Here is a 14,950-nt window from a genome sequence, read left to right on the forward strand (position 1 = left end):
AAGTAAGTAAATACTTAAATGAATTTAATACATCAGACCACTTCGGTAAATTTGTAGGGAATAGTCCTATTCTAATAACTGTCTATGTAATGTTTCCAAGTCCTATTTATTTACTAATGGTAAATTTATTTAAATATATTTCAATTTTTAAAACGTAGAAAATAAACATTTTCTCCAATTAAAGAAAAAATGGTACTGTATTTAATCCGATTTTTTTTTGATAAATTCAATGAAGGAGATGGCCAAAAGATCTTTAGAATTTTTATTAGTACATTTTTATTAGTTATAGCTTATTAATTATTTATCTGATGATTAATAAAGCCTCGAATGCATAATAATTGATAACAATTGATTTTTTCGATCCTATACTTATAAATAACCGTCATATTATTTTCCATCCACATATATTCCAAATGTTCCATCTAAAACGTTACTGTATTTTTGAAATCGAGAGATTCTTAGCGGCAAAGCTGGCCACACGTAAACTAAAACTGTAGATGGGGTTAATGGACTTGAGGCGTTGGTTTTCCTAGAGTTCAGACTGAAGGATTTCTATTCAGTTGTTATCCACTATATATTTTGAAAATATATTCCTCCTATTATCATTATTAACCATGTTTCATTGTCAGCAGTAATAAACGAAGGATGACTATGAACTATCTATCAATTTGATTATTAACTGAATTCGATTATTAACAATATGATATAATGATTTTTACACGAACGGCCAAGACGTCTTCGGAACAATTGAAAGCACCCGATTTCTTCCGATGTCTTTTTATATCATTAATATGTACATAGCATTATAATATTTTGTTTAACTGGGGTATTTTAGGCAGAAAAAAAATTTAGATTCGTTTTTCACACCCCAAGAAACGCGAATTAATATAGCGACATTTTTTTTTTATTCTTATTTTTATTTTATTTTTTTTTTTTAGATTTTCGCCTTCCAGGATCCTGTTTCGTAATGAAATCTAATAGTATTAGTTCAAAATACAAGTATATAAACAACGTGTCCATTACACTAATACTTTAATTTTTGTTTTCATAATAGGGAGGATTTTTAGTGATTTTACAGGAGTTAAAAAGTACTAAAGTACAAGTTACTATTGTACAAGTCAGTGTAATTGTATTAAGTTAAATCGAAAAGACTAATAGTATTAATTTGTACTTTATTACGAAACAGAGCCCTGAGTGATCACTGAAACTTACGTGATGCTCACGAAGTACCATACTTACCATAGTAGTTACCGCAGATTTTAATTATTACTGATATTATCGCCATTTATTTACCTAATCATATATCCTGTCATATTTGCAATAGAGAACTTTGTTTTAAGATCACCAAGAAGTTCTACTATCAATCATTATCTCGGGAGCTTCATTCACTGTAACACACGTCATGAATCAACCCTTCCCTTGTTTAAAACCCTTCTATTTAACTACCTTTTACTTCACCACTGTGACCCAAAATTATAATAGTACAGATATTTTGTAATTAAGTTATTATTAAGTGTGGCCACACTGTTTTTTTGGCCAATATATGTTATTATAAAAATAAAATTACCTTTTTAATTGTTCAATTGTTCTAAAATCCTAAAATAATAATTCTAAAATAATAGACTATTTTTCATTGCATTTCAATTATTAAAAGTGAACATTCATTTTGTAAACAAATTATTTTTAATATCAACTTGGATTATGGAATAGTTTATAAAATATGGATTTTTGAGTGTTAAAACACATTAGTAAATGTATTGCGGTTATTAATAAATTTTCACTTTTCTAAAATAAATATTTACCATTTTTAAATAAATAAAGATGTATTTGTTTTTTAAATGGGTTAGTTTAAGCTAATTCGTGTAAACAATATAATATTAATTATGCATATATATATATATATTTTAATGAAAAGAGACGAAAAATTCTGTCAGTTGAATTTAATCTTGGCTTTAGCAAGGGATATTAACGAAAGGGACACAATAAGCTCCACCATTTTGGCATTACTTTACAGTATTAGGAAAGGTGAGGTAGAAGTGAGGCAGAACTTCTCAGGAAAGCAAATAAACCAAGATTGAAAGGAGGTTTTAACGTCAAAATATTTCACACTAATGGACTCTGAGGGATTTATAATTTACAAAGAGTTGCCAGCTTTCGGATTTCGGGACGTCTCGTTGTATTTGTTGTATTATTAGCCTTATGGGGTTGGAATGAATTGTGTATAATTTTAAATAATACACAATCCAAAAATGATATTATAATCTTTAATATAATAAAATGAGTTGAGATGTCAAGAGGGTATAGTTATACAAAATCGTGGAAAAATTCAGTAGAATTAATTTATTCTTTATTAGCAGAATTAACCAATTATTTATTTAATTAAGTAATTTTTAAAAACAACTATGATGTATCATCGAACAATCTGTTTAAACCTAGGATACTAATCATAGAATGTATATTCATACATTAAAAAAAAAAGTTTTTAAGAACTTAAAACTTGGTTAATTAATTAATTTTGCAAAAGAATAAAATAAGATATTTTTTATTTAATAATTAAAAATTTGCATAGACATATGAAGAAAAAAAATCCTATCACTCATTATTTCTATCTAAGTTGGAGACGAGCCAAACGAAGTCTGCATCGACTACGTCGTCCATTTTATTTATTTTTTCTGGGACAGCAGCAGAAGGTTTGACTGTTGGAATACTTTTTTATTTTTACCAGCTCATGGTCAACGGGCCTTATTATTTTTTTTTAGTCCCGATTAATTTTACTTTTCTAAAAAAAAATATATAAAAAAATTAGAGCAAACAAATCACCATAATTTCTGTTTCGTTTGTGTATATATTGATTTAGATAGAAAATAAATGATATTTTTAACAACGCCCTTATCACAAAAAGGAATTTCTTATTTTTGATTGTATCCAAACCATTAATCAAATTAATAATAAACCACCAAATTAATAATAATAAACTTAAGTTAGTTAAAATGAACATATGTACGATAGAATGATGGTCAGATTAAATCGTATAAATCAGTATGCATCATAAACTATAAGCTGCGATCGTATCATATTTTAAATATTATTTTAAATTATAAGGTACTGATACTTCTTGGCATATCCTATTATTAATATTTTTTATTACTTCAGTATTACTATCAATTGAGATTATTTTAATTACCTAGAACTGATGTTTTCGAATTTTAACTTTTATAAGTATCATTTATATATCACTTACGATAAATTATTGCGGGAAAACAAAAATTTTAAATCTGTTTTTGTTAGTATATCTGTTCTTTATCCTTAAACTATTACATCGATTTTATGAGGGAATAAAATATTATTGTTAAAATTATTACTGTCGTTTAGTAATGAATAACATAAGCAAACATATAATAATAAAATAAAGTAAAACGATGGATTATAAATATTAGAATAAAATACTTTTAGGGTGTAAGTGAATATTTCTAATGAACATGTTAGTTTGCTGCAATTTAGGTACAGAAAAGTATAGCTGTCTTATTGCATACATTTGTAAAATCGCATTTCTAGACAAAAATTTAGCTAAGATAGATGCGTCTGATGCATTATGCCTAGAAAAACATTCAACTCAGTTTACATCAAACAGAATTAAATTCAAACTTAGAAGGTATTATAAAATTATTTTTAATTTTAGGAAAAAAATATTAGCTAAATTTGAATATGTAAATATTCAATGATTCATTTCTTGATAATTGTTCTTTATACTGAGATATTATTTAATGTTTCAGCTGAAAGTCAATATATAATTGATAAATTAACTATTGGAAAAATATATGACATAAATTAATTTAGGCGTTTAAGAGTAGATTTTTTAATTTTACCATATCATAATAATTCAATTATAATACGAAGAACTTATCAGTAGCGCTAAGTTCATAAAATGTAAAATCATTTTTTTTTTTGTAACAATAAAATATTATTTAACTGAGCAAAGTGTAATAAAACGCTAGGATTTTTTAATCTAAGAAACAAAAATATCGTTAGTCTCTCTTTTCATCGGGAGTCCAACAAGTGGATTCGTAAATAAAAGAACGGCGGAAACTGAACGAAGAGAAACTAGGCCATTATAACTAATTATTAACAAGAGTCAAAAAGAAACCATAATCAAGCTATTAGCCAATCGATTAATTTCTACTAAAAAGGAAAATTCGAACTTACGAAGTTAGCCTCTGGCATTAAAAACGATCTAATCGAACAAACAACTTAATAACGAGGTAATTACTATTAATATTTCTTATGATTTGTAAATAATTTTCGAAAGATGGAGTAGACTTTCTCTATTCCAACGCTCACGACACCTTCTCTAGTTAGACGCTCAGTACACTTGGAACCTATTATAGAGGGCTGAGGAAAGAAGAGTTGACTTTAATAAAATTTGAATGCTCTAATACATATTAGAAACGGCAAAAAGTGTTATTTTGAGAAAAAAACAATTAAATAAATAGGTCTCTTTCAATAATCTCTTCTGACTATAGCGAATTTTAAGGAGCATATGGTTTTGGGAGGCAGAACCCTGTATTACGCTTGCTCAGTATAGTTCCGAACAGTCAGAACCGGTTGTTAGAAAAGACCTAGAGATTATTTTAAACTATAAATTTCCACATAGAGATTCAATTTCATTAATCTTTTTTTAAATTTTTTACTTTACACCTGGTCATACCTGACATACAGGGTCGGGGTGGCGTTTATCTTAGAGGCAACCAACTCATTATAACCAAATCGGGATGGTCGAGAGACCACCTCGAAATAAAATTTAATCCACCCAGTCCTGAATCAAATCAGTGCTATTGAAGACAAGAGGTGACGAATCGGCCCCCACAGCTACTAAGATCTATAGAGAGTTCTGTATCTTTCTGCGAGTAATCATTTGTATGTCCAATTGTTTATACTGAACACGAACGTATCTATACATCAGAGGTTAAGCCGTACTCTTGACATCTGTAGACCACTAAGCCAGAAATGTGTGAACCAATACCGTCTTAAAAGTACAGGGGATCTTTCAGGTAAACTTTTGAAAATTAGGTATTTAAATGAGCGTTTTGAGGCACTCTTATGTTTCATTTACCTGAGAAAACCATTAAACTAAAACTCAAAAATCAGGAAAAGTGAACTATAAAGCAGTTTAAACAGCAATTCCTAACAAAATTTAGATTGCCAAACTCTTTTACTGCTAACTCATGAACACTCACGGCGCACCAGTACTCTAAAAGTAAAAATATTTACTCTTGCTATGTATGAATAAATATTTTTTAATTCTGTCTCAGTTCTGATATACATTTTTTAAATCACACAGGTTTCTCGACCCTGATAAAGTCTACTATATTTCTCTGTTTTAACTTTTAAATAACACCAATAGCGGAATAAATAAGTATTATATTTTAAAATCCACTTAGAAACATTTAAGACTAAAATTTGGTTCTACTAAAACTTTTATCTATCAAATTCTAAAAACTTCATTTAAAATTATCTCCCGTCCCTTAGCTGGGGATGATCCGTCTCATAACAATCAATTTTTAAGAAGTAGCAAAGAAATGTCTCCCCCCCCCCTCCCCGTTTCAACTTCAGAGGGAATAATTACGAAAGAGATGACTTCTCTTGCATTAGGGGAGTATTAATAATTCTCAAGCAAAGGGGCGAAATCCCGAAGTAACGGAAAGTCAAAGGAACTCTCAGGAAAAAAAAAAAGTTTAATAATATTGTATAAGGTCAAATTTAGAAAGTAATAAATTCAAAAATTAGAGACTAAAACGTGAAATTATTATTTTATTTACGCCTATATACATACAGAGGTGGTCTAGTAAGTAGAATAACAAACAATATGTAAGATAAAAAGAAAAGATACTAACTAATAAAAAAAAAAAAGAAAAGAAAGTGTAAATATCAAATACACAAAAATAATAATAAAATACTACTACTTAAATATAACTAACTAAACAACAATCAATAAACATTGCTTTGGGTAGAGAATACTAAAAACAAAAGGAAAAATAATCTGTTAAGAAATTACAGATTTTAAACTTATTTTGTGATCAATAACATGAAAAAAATTACAAAACAACAGATAATTTAGCGATTGTCCAAATGTAAATTAAAGCATATTGAAAAAATACTAAAATATTAAATTAATAACTAATTGAGGAATTACAATAAATAATGGCCAACTTTTTGGACCGTAACATAAGCTTCTAATATTTTTTTTAATTCATTTCTTGATATAATCAGTAATCCTGATTGTACAATACAATCAACCATCCGTCATTAATTATTGTGATAAAAAAAAAAAAAATTTATGAGTTAAATAAACTTTATTTTAAATAATTATAAAATATTTGCTAATATTCCGGAAAGTGAAATTAGACTGGGTGGATGAAAATTAGTTTTTCAGCTTAGGGCAGTTATTGACTGTTATAAACGAACTTAGGATGAAGGGGTTTAGACCCTGTTTATGATGGCTTCTCCGCTCAAATTATAAAACTTATTTTGCTTTTGCTGGGCTTCACAAATACTACTCCTTCCTTCCCAAGGATATCTTATTAAATGTTTCAAGTATACAGGAAAACATGAACGCAAGATAGAAGGAATTCTACAGAACTTCTCTTGTTTCTTCTAAAAAAGACTAAGCAACAATATCCCAAGGAAAAGAGGAAATTAAACTACTAGGAAAGTTAATAACAATTACTTTATTTTCAAAAAGGTGATGCCCAACTATATTCTCTTCCCTCTCTCTTTTATCACCTCCTCCCACACACACACAAAATATATTTTATTTATTCTAGGACAAGTCACTTTAGTATAAGATAACATGTAATAAATTTAAAATACAGTGGGATAATAAAACATCTGTAATAAGATTAAATTGAAAAAAAAATTATGAATAACAAAAAAAAAGCAAAAAATAGTTTTATAAACACAATCTTTAAATTAATATTAATATAAGGTTTTATGTTAAATTTAAAAAAATGAAAATATAAAGGAAACAAATATAATAAAAATGTGTATCATATTATTAATCATAAGGCAACTGAGTTTTAACAACATAAAAAATACATATATAGTGAAATTTGAAAAAACATTTTGTACATACGTTTAGTGGCAATTAAAAATATTCCTGATAATGGTTTCTTACCTGAAACATATATTTTTTTCATTAGATAGTTAGAATATATAAAAATATACTTTATGTTCTTATAAATACCAAATAATTACATTATCAAAAATAAAATACACACACTGATTTTTCCTATTGCCTAAACTATCCCATCCGTAAATTGTTTAAAAGTGTCTATTGTGTTACTCAAGAAAGAAAGACTTCAATCTAGAATTGCATACAAATTTAATATCCATATATAAATTTGAAAACAACATTATTTGTTCACTCTAAAAGCAAATATATAAGAAGTAATATATATAATATGTTATATGGAAGCAAATAAATTCTACACCAGAAGAGCAATCAAGTGGAAACCGGCCGAAAATTGGAAAAGGTAAAGAAATAGAAGTGAGAAACGAGAAGGGAAAACTAATGGAAAAACAATGCGCTTCATTGGATAAACAATACAATTTCCTTTTATTTCCTTCTACAATCTAAATTAACAGGAGCAGGTTGTCGACTGATCCACCGCCCAAATTGAGATCAATTTACCAAGTGCTATTACAGAACATTTACCTCTTCCAATCATCAAGACAGACCCTACAGTAAACCTTAATTGTAAATTTATACAAACCATAATTTATATGTATAGATGGTATACTTATAAACAGATAATAAAAAAGAAATAAAAAAAAAATCGAACAATTAATAAAAAAATAATCAAAATCAAATGCGAATAACTGATAAGGTTTTTTTTTTTTAAATTTTTATATTTATTATTTATTTCCTTTATATTTATTATTTTATTTAAACGTATTTATTTTCTTCTATCCGTGTAAATATTTGTTTTGTTGAGTTTTTTAGATTTTAATTAAATAAAACTTATGTGCGAAACTACGCTATACTTTTATGAGTGTACATTGTTACTATATTTTAATTTTTTATAATATATATTGTTGATAGTAATTTTATCTTACCATTTTTAAATAGGTAAATAAAATGTACTCGCTAAAGGGAGAAAATTAGAAGTATAGGAATATAGGAAAACAGTGGGAAAAGATGAAGAATAAAAAAAAGTAAAAAAAAAAACATACATATTTTGAATTTTGTATACTATAACTGCGCATATATAAGTTTCAAAACGAAATTGTTTTACTAATTAGAGTATACTATGTATGTAGCACTTTACATTTTATGTTGTGAGGAAGTTATTATTTTTTACTTCAATTACATTATTTTCTAAATTTTACGTGTCCTTTAAATTAAAAAAAAATTATAGTTTTCCAATCCCACAGAAAATTGAGAAAATTAAAAATAATATGGAAGATGGAGAAAAAAATTAAAACTAAACTGAATCACTTAGAGAAAAAAAATTGCAGCGTTACTGGGATAAAAGGTAGATTCAGTTGGGTCATGATCATGGTAAGTACGGTTATGAAGATGGTCAGGATTACGGTCATGGTCACGGGGAGGGGCGGGTACGGTACGATGCAGCTATCATCCACTGCAGCATATATTGTTTTCATTCTTGCCCATTGAATAATAAAAATAGTTTTCTTTCACATATTTCATTATGTTAATTTGTATGGTTTTCACTATTTATATATCTACCTTTGATAATTACTTATACATTGTATTATGTTAATTTTGTATGGTTTTCACTATTTATATATTTTTATATATTGTATTTTTCTCCTACACCTTTCATTATATTTTTTTCTTTACTTACATGAGCAATGTCTGATTTTCAATACATACATTTTTTTTTTATCATTTGTTTTGTATAATTCATACTTATTGTATTCATACAATATTATATTTTATCTACTATTAGTATTAACTACTGTCCACTTAATTTATTGTTATGTGTATTTCCAAATTTATTTATTATTATTTTCTTTTTATGATTCTCTGAATTAAGGATTTTATCTCAATTTGTTTTTTAGCCCTGACGAAGACCTGAAATTGAGGGGGAAAAAAAAGTTTTACTTATCTGTGCAGTACCGACCATATTTCCTCACAATAAATATTTACCTCCCAAAATATTGTAAAATGGTAAAAACTTTAGCATATGGAATTTATAAATACACTACAAATGCTCATTTCCTTGTAATTAATATTTATACTTTCTAACACAAATAACAGTAAAAAAAAAAATTTAGTTGAAAATTGTGTAGTCGATTATTTTATTCCATCAATTTTTTCTTCTCATGGAAGGTTGGATTGATTGAATTTTGGAGGGCCGTAATGAACTTTAAAGTGAATGAAATTCCAACTGCTCCGTTCCATTTGGCGTGGAGTGAGGTGACCGTCAGTGGCCACCTTAAAGACGGAAATGATTAAATTATAACGAAATCCTGGGATCGAAAGCATTAACGAAATCGGTGATAATTTAGGGGAGACTCATAAAGTAACGCCGTAAAATCCGTGGGCACGCAACTAAGAGGCCGGATCAGTTTATCAACATTAGGAATGAATTCGGCCATTACTAGATCGTAAATAATCGCTTTCAATAACAGTTTACACTATCCTCGGCGATGAACAGCTTCTTTAGCTTATGAAAGCAGTAAATCTTGAATGATGTCCGCGCAGCTGGGTAGATATTGGATGTCTTGCGCTTTGTTCCACTTGCTCAATTCGCCAAATATTTCTTAAGTTCTCCTCGTAAATTTTATTTTATTTTTTAATTATACCATTCTTTCACTCTAGTACAGTATGAATAGTGAACAATGTCTTTTTTTTTAATAGATAACTGATATGAAGTATCATTAAATCATTTATTATAAAAAAAACAAAAAACATTCTTATGGTTATTTGTTTTTGTATTGGGATTTAATTTTTAATTCTTAAATATCAATAAAAATCTATTGGACCGTATCAAACTCACATTATTTAATCTAAAACAAAATAATACTTTTTTGTTTTAATTTATAACAGTTTCATTCTCTCAATATATTTTTGTCGATTGATTGAACCTCAAGAAAATAAAAAATATATATCTTGATTTCGTAGAAAAAAGTTGTCTACATTTCTGTTGGCCTTTCCAAACATTTTACTGTTTACCCATCATACATTATGAAAAATATGGTGTGACCAGGAGATAACACAACTTTCGTTAACCACCCTATTTGCATCCCCTACGTTTTGCATAGCACTCATTTGTAGTAATCAATATTTATGTGATATTCGAAACAAAATTTTAAGACCGGAGAAAGCGAAAATTTTGAACAAATTTATTTTTATCTTTTATAATGTGATAACAATTCGTATTTAGTGGTTTCAGCTTTTCCTTATTGGAGCTCGGAATCTTTATTTTTTCTGGGTTAGTTAGCAATAAAAATTGTTAATATTTTGAATTTATTCATTGTTTATTACACCAAACAATAAGAACTGGTTATTAATATCAAAATAAAAAGTGCTTTAGAGGAAGAATTTTAAAAATTTGTTATTTGAGCCATATCATACTATTTGAATGAGGATAATAGGCTGATTTTTAAAGAACAATTGGTTTTACATTGATATATCGAGTTGTTTATAAAAAATACTTAAAGCCATTTTTTAATACTAAATCATATAATAATAAAAATGTTTAAAATAGTTTGTGCTACTGACTCCAAAAATCCGGGGTCTAACTAATCTGGCTGTTGCAGATAAATATTTTCAGTTTCAACTGAAGTTTCACTGTTGCCGTGATTCAATGAGTGAGTACTCTTAACTGGGCAAAACTCTAGCGGTCGATTTTAATTCTGATAAAATCACCTCCTAGCACAGCCGTTCGTCTAGTAACAGTATTAACTTAAAAAGTATTACACCTCTGATCCTTCTTGGGTTGTTGTGGTACAGATTTAATTTTTTTTTAAATACACACGCACACTTTGGTAATATTATCAAAATTAATTTTCATATTTATAACTACTGGAATTATTTCTTACAATGTATTTTAAATTTTTTTATGTCATTCGGCTTGGTAATTTTTCCCCTCTCGAGACGTTATATAAATTATATGTACGTTATATAAATTAATATTATATATATATGGTTAATTTTTAAAAACATAAATTACTATTAAAATTATATATACTAAGACTTTTTCATATTTTTTTTTTATTATTATATGGTTTTGTATTAAAAATTTAGTTGGTAAATTCGGTCAAAATCATTGAGAAATATAAACTTTTGCACCGCCTTCTTCAAAAATATTTCTGTAGCAAAGCCCGTGGTGATGAAATATTTATATGTCTCAACTAAATCAATACTCAGAATTTTCAATCATGGTTTTGTTTTAATTGTGGGTTGTATATTAGAAATGTCCTCGGCCCAAACATGAATTCCACCATCCCTTTGATTTCTAATTAGTTACCGATGGAATATGAAGTTAAAAGAGAATATTGGACCAGAGGACCGAAACCTTCATTAGATATAATTGTGCCCAATATGTCGTTGTGATCAAGCACTTTGTAACCATGAATCACAAAAGGGTTCATCAGTTTTGATCAAAGCAACACCGCCCTAATCTGGCCAGCGTGAGAGCCGTGGCGTCCGCCGAGGCTTTATGATGGGAAGTGCTCTGTGGGGAGAGAGGTCTGTGTGTGCGCCTACTGTCAGATTTATGTCGCATTTAAAACCCGAAAGCTGCGGGCCACGTGACTCACAGGCATACGGACAATCGTACGAAGTCGCAGTATGATCCACAGGGTGAAGTACGACTGTAATAGAGAAGGCCTGGTATTATTGCGATGGTAAAATATTGTCCCTAGGTTGCATGCAAGGGGTCTTGCATTGAGCCTAAAGATGAATGGGACCCCCCTTTCTTAATTACCTCTAATGCTGCACCGCCCCTTTGTGCGTGTCCTCTTCTTGAGAGTCTTCAGCAGTTCTTAAGTACTCCCTGCATCCTAAGGGTATGGCTCCTCAAGTTTTTTTCCTTCATATATTTTCTCTGGAGTGCACCTTATTCGTAATTTATAAACAATTGATGAATTTTCTTTTTCTCTTAGGTAATTAATATAAGAACCTATTCATGCTTGACTATAAGTACTAAAGACTAGCATGCTTTATTGTTACTCATATGTAGCTAGTTTTTGAATTGATAATTAAAACTAAATTTCGCTCCACCTTTTTCGCTTTTATTGTGTAATATTACATTCTTATAATTATAGACGATGGTAATAGGGATCATAGAGATCATTCGCACTATATTTATAAATATATAAATTAACTGATAATAAGAAATAGAAGAAAAAATAAATAATAATAAAACCAAAATTAAACTGAAACATAATCATTCCTTCAAGACTATTATTGTAGTTATTAAAACATTTTACTGAAAATTACACACTCTAAAACAATGAGTATTACGATTGTATGAAGGGATGGGAAGGTAAATCGAAAATTAATATATAGAATCGATTCTTTGGAATGAATCGTATTCTCGAACTTCGATCGTCCCGACAAAACTCCGTCAATCTCTATTCAGGAGAGACAAATAATTGATAGTGGAATGTCCACACCCAACGGTTCTTCTACACATACTTGTTTTACACAGTAGGACAAAAATGGTCGTCTACGCGGCAGCCACAAGTTACGTCCACACTGAGTAGAACTTTAATCGACCAGAGATATTTAGTGAGTATACTACTAGAGTTCTGGAAATGACCAACTTCTCTGCTGGTGTCATGAGCGTATGCAGCCCTAGCCCACTCATTCATTCACCACTGACTTTCAATACAAGAGATGCGATTGGGAGAGAAGCCATCTATCTCTCTTGGAGAAAAGAGAAATCTCTCGAGAAGCGAGATCTCTTGGAGTCTTGCTTTGGCTTCCACATGAATGTGAATTAAGAAGGGATTGTTTCCTTTATTTTGTATTTATATGCATTAATTGGTGCTAATATTATTATAATGTTCAACTATTTTTACAGCTGCGATATGTATTTATTATTATTATTCTATTATTTGGGGGTGAAGGTAGCAGCGTCCGTCTGCCAAATCAAAGGTTGCGAGTTCGAGTCCCCAGCCCTATCCAGGATTTTTCAAGCATATAATTATACAATACTCACTCACAACCTCTCCCGGGCATTTGTGAGGCCCGTTACTCACAAAAATAGGTGTGGGAGTGACGAATACCGTTTGAAAACCGCGTCATGAAACGCACGATGCGTAAGTACATCGCCCGAGGCCTTGGACCACCACGGTTTGTCGTGCCAGTAATAATAATAATTCTATTATTTAGCTTTTTGTCCTGTATAAAAAATATAAATGAATACTTAGAGTTTTAACATTAATTGCCTTTGTAATAAACAAATAAATAAAAACGAAAAATAACTGCATCCATTTAAAACTATTAAAAACCTACATCAGATAATTGCAACCCGCCAGGTTTTCCTGGTAGACGCTATTAAAAATTTATAAATTGTATTTAGAATCTTAAAAATGACATTTTTGTCATATTTTTAAGGCTTCAGTCTATAGAACGTTAATCTCTTAAGTATTATTTAGACATAGAATTTATTACCTGATATAAAAAATAATTCTAAGGACTATATAAATAATCTATGAAATATTCACTAAACCTACAAATTGGTATTGGTTCCCAAATTAGTTCTGACAGACGAATTTACTATAATGGTGCCTCAAAACTCACTGCACCGCATGATGGAATGTACCTTACGAAAACAATTCGGAATACGAAAAAATAGGAAGGTATGAAAAAATAAAATGCTAACTATGATTTTTTTAAAAATATTTCAAATGTATATTCACATTCAGTAAATAATAAATGACAAACATGGTACATAATTTATTTGAATTTTGAAAACAAATGTTAAGCTTTAGAAATGAATCTAACGATTTGTATTATGTACAGGAGTCATTTATAATTTTATTTTAACTGCCTATAACACCACACCAGTAATTTTCATTGTTTCCGTCTACCTTCAAAACCGAATTAATAACCACATGTATTCCAGATTAATTATTAAAATTATATAAAACTGATATTTTGTTAATGATTCCTCGAAAAGTCGACATCATGCAATACAATCGGTAATATAAATGAGTAAATTAAATTTATAATTGGGGTTTGCTAATTAATGCCAGCTGTTCATATAAGCAACTGAACGCTAAAATGTTTTCCTCAGATACAAAATTTTATTTTATTTTTTTTTTAGTCGTCTATATTTAGAGAAAATATTTCAGAAGAGGGATAATGTTTAGAATTCTGGGATATGAAAGTCTTGTAAACACCAGGCTAATTTTGAATAATTGACTCCTTTTATAATAATGACTGTTACGCAAATCCATTGTGTCTTCCCCCGCTTGCTTAAGGGAAATCCCTTGATTATACAAATGGAAATTATTGATCTCTTCTTGACTGGAGAGTACCTGGTATAATAATGATATAACCACTATACCAGACATAAAAGCTGTTATATAGTCATGCATATAAAATAAATCTTTACTGGTACAATCCATGAACGGTTAGGGGTGCAGTACTTTGTAGTAGACTCGTAGGAAGTACTGTTACTAGAGAAACGGTTGTGCGAGTAGATAATTTGGTCACAGCACCAAATTTCTAACCAATTAACCTACTTAATGGCTCACGAACTCACAGGGTTAACTCATAGCTACAGTAACGGAATATATAATTATCTGTCACACCCGGATTCGAACTCGGGTCTTTGGAGTTAGTATCAAAGTGCCTTAACACTGAGGTACCCCACTTTGTACATATATATATATATATAAGTTATCTTTTACTGAAGTGAGAAACTAAAAATAATAAGAAAGAGGAGTGCGAAATGAAACGCTTAAAGTG

At 29.1% G+C, this 14,950-nt stretch overlaps 1 long non-coding RNA gene across 1 annotated transcript in view; it reads right to left on the minus strand.

The window, feature by feature from the left end:
• The window catches only part of LOC136795489 (uncharacterized), a 483,063-nt gene that overhangs the window by 199,806 nt on the left and 268,307 nt on the right, over positions 1–14,950 (minus strand). The gene's annotated exons all lie outside the window — the stretch shown is intronic.

The sequence above is a fragment of the Halyomorpha halys genome, unplaced genomic scaffold (genome assembly GCF_000696795.3).
Source record: "Halyomorpha halys isolate HHAL.00 unplaced genomic scaffold, Hhal_1.1 Scaffold156.1, whole genome shotgun sequence".
NCBI classification, from domain to species: domain Eukaryota; kingdom Metazoa; phylum Arthropoda; class Insecta; order Hemiptera; family Pentatomidae; genus Halyomorpha; species Halyomorpha halys.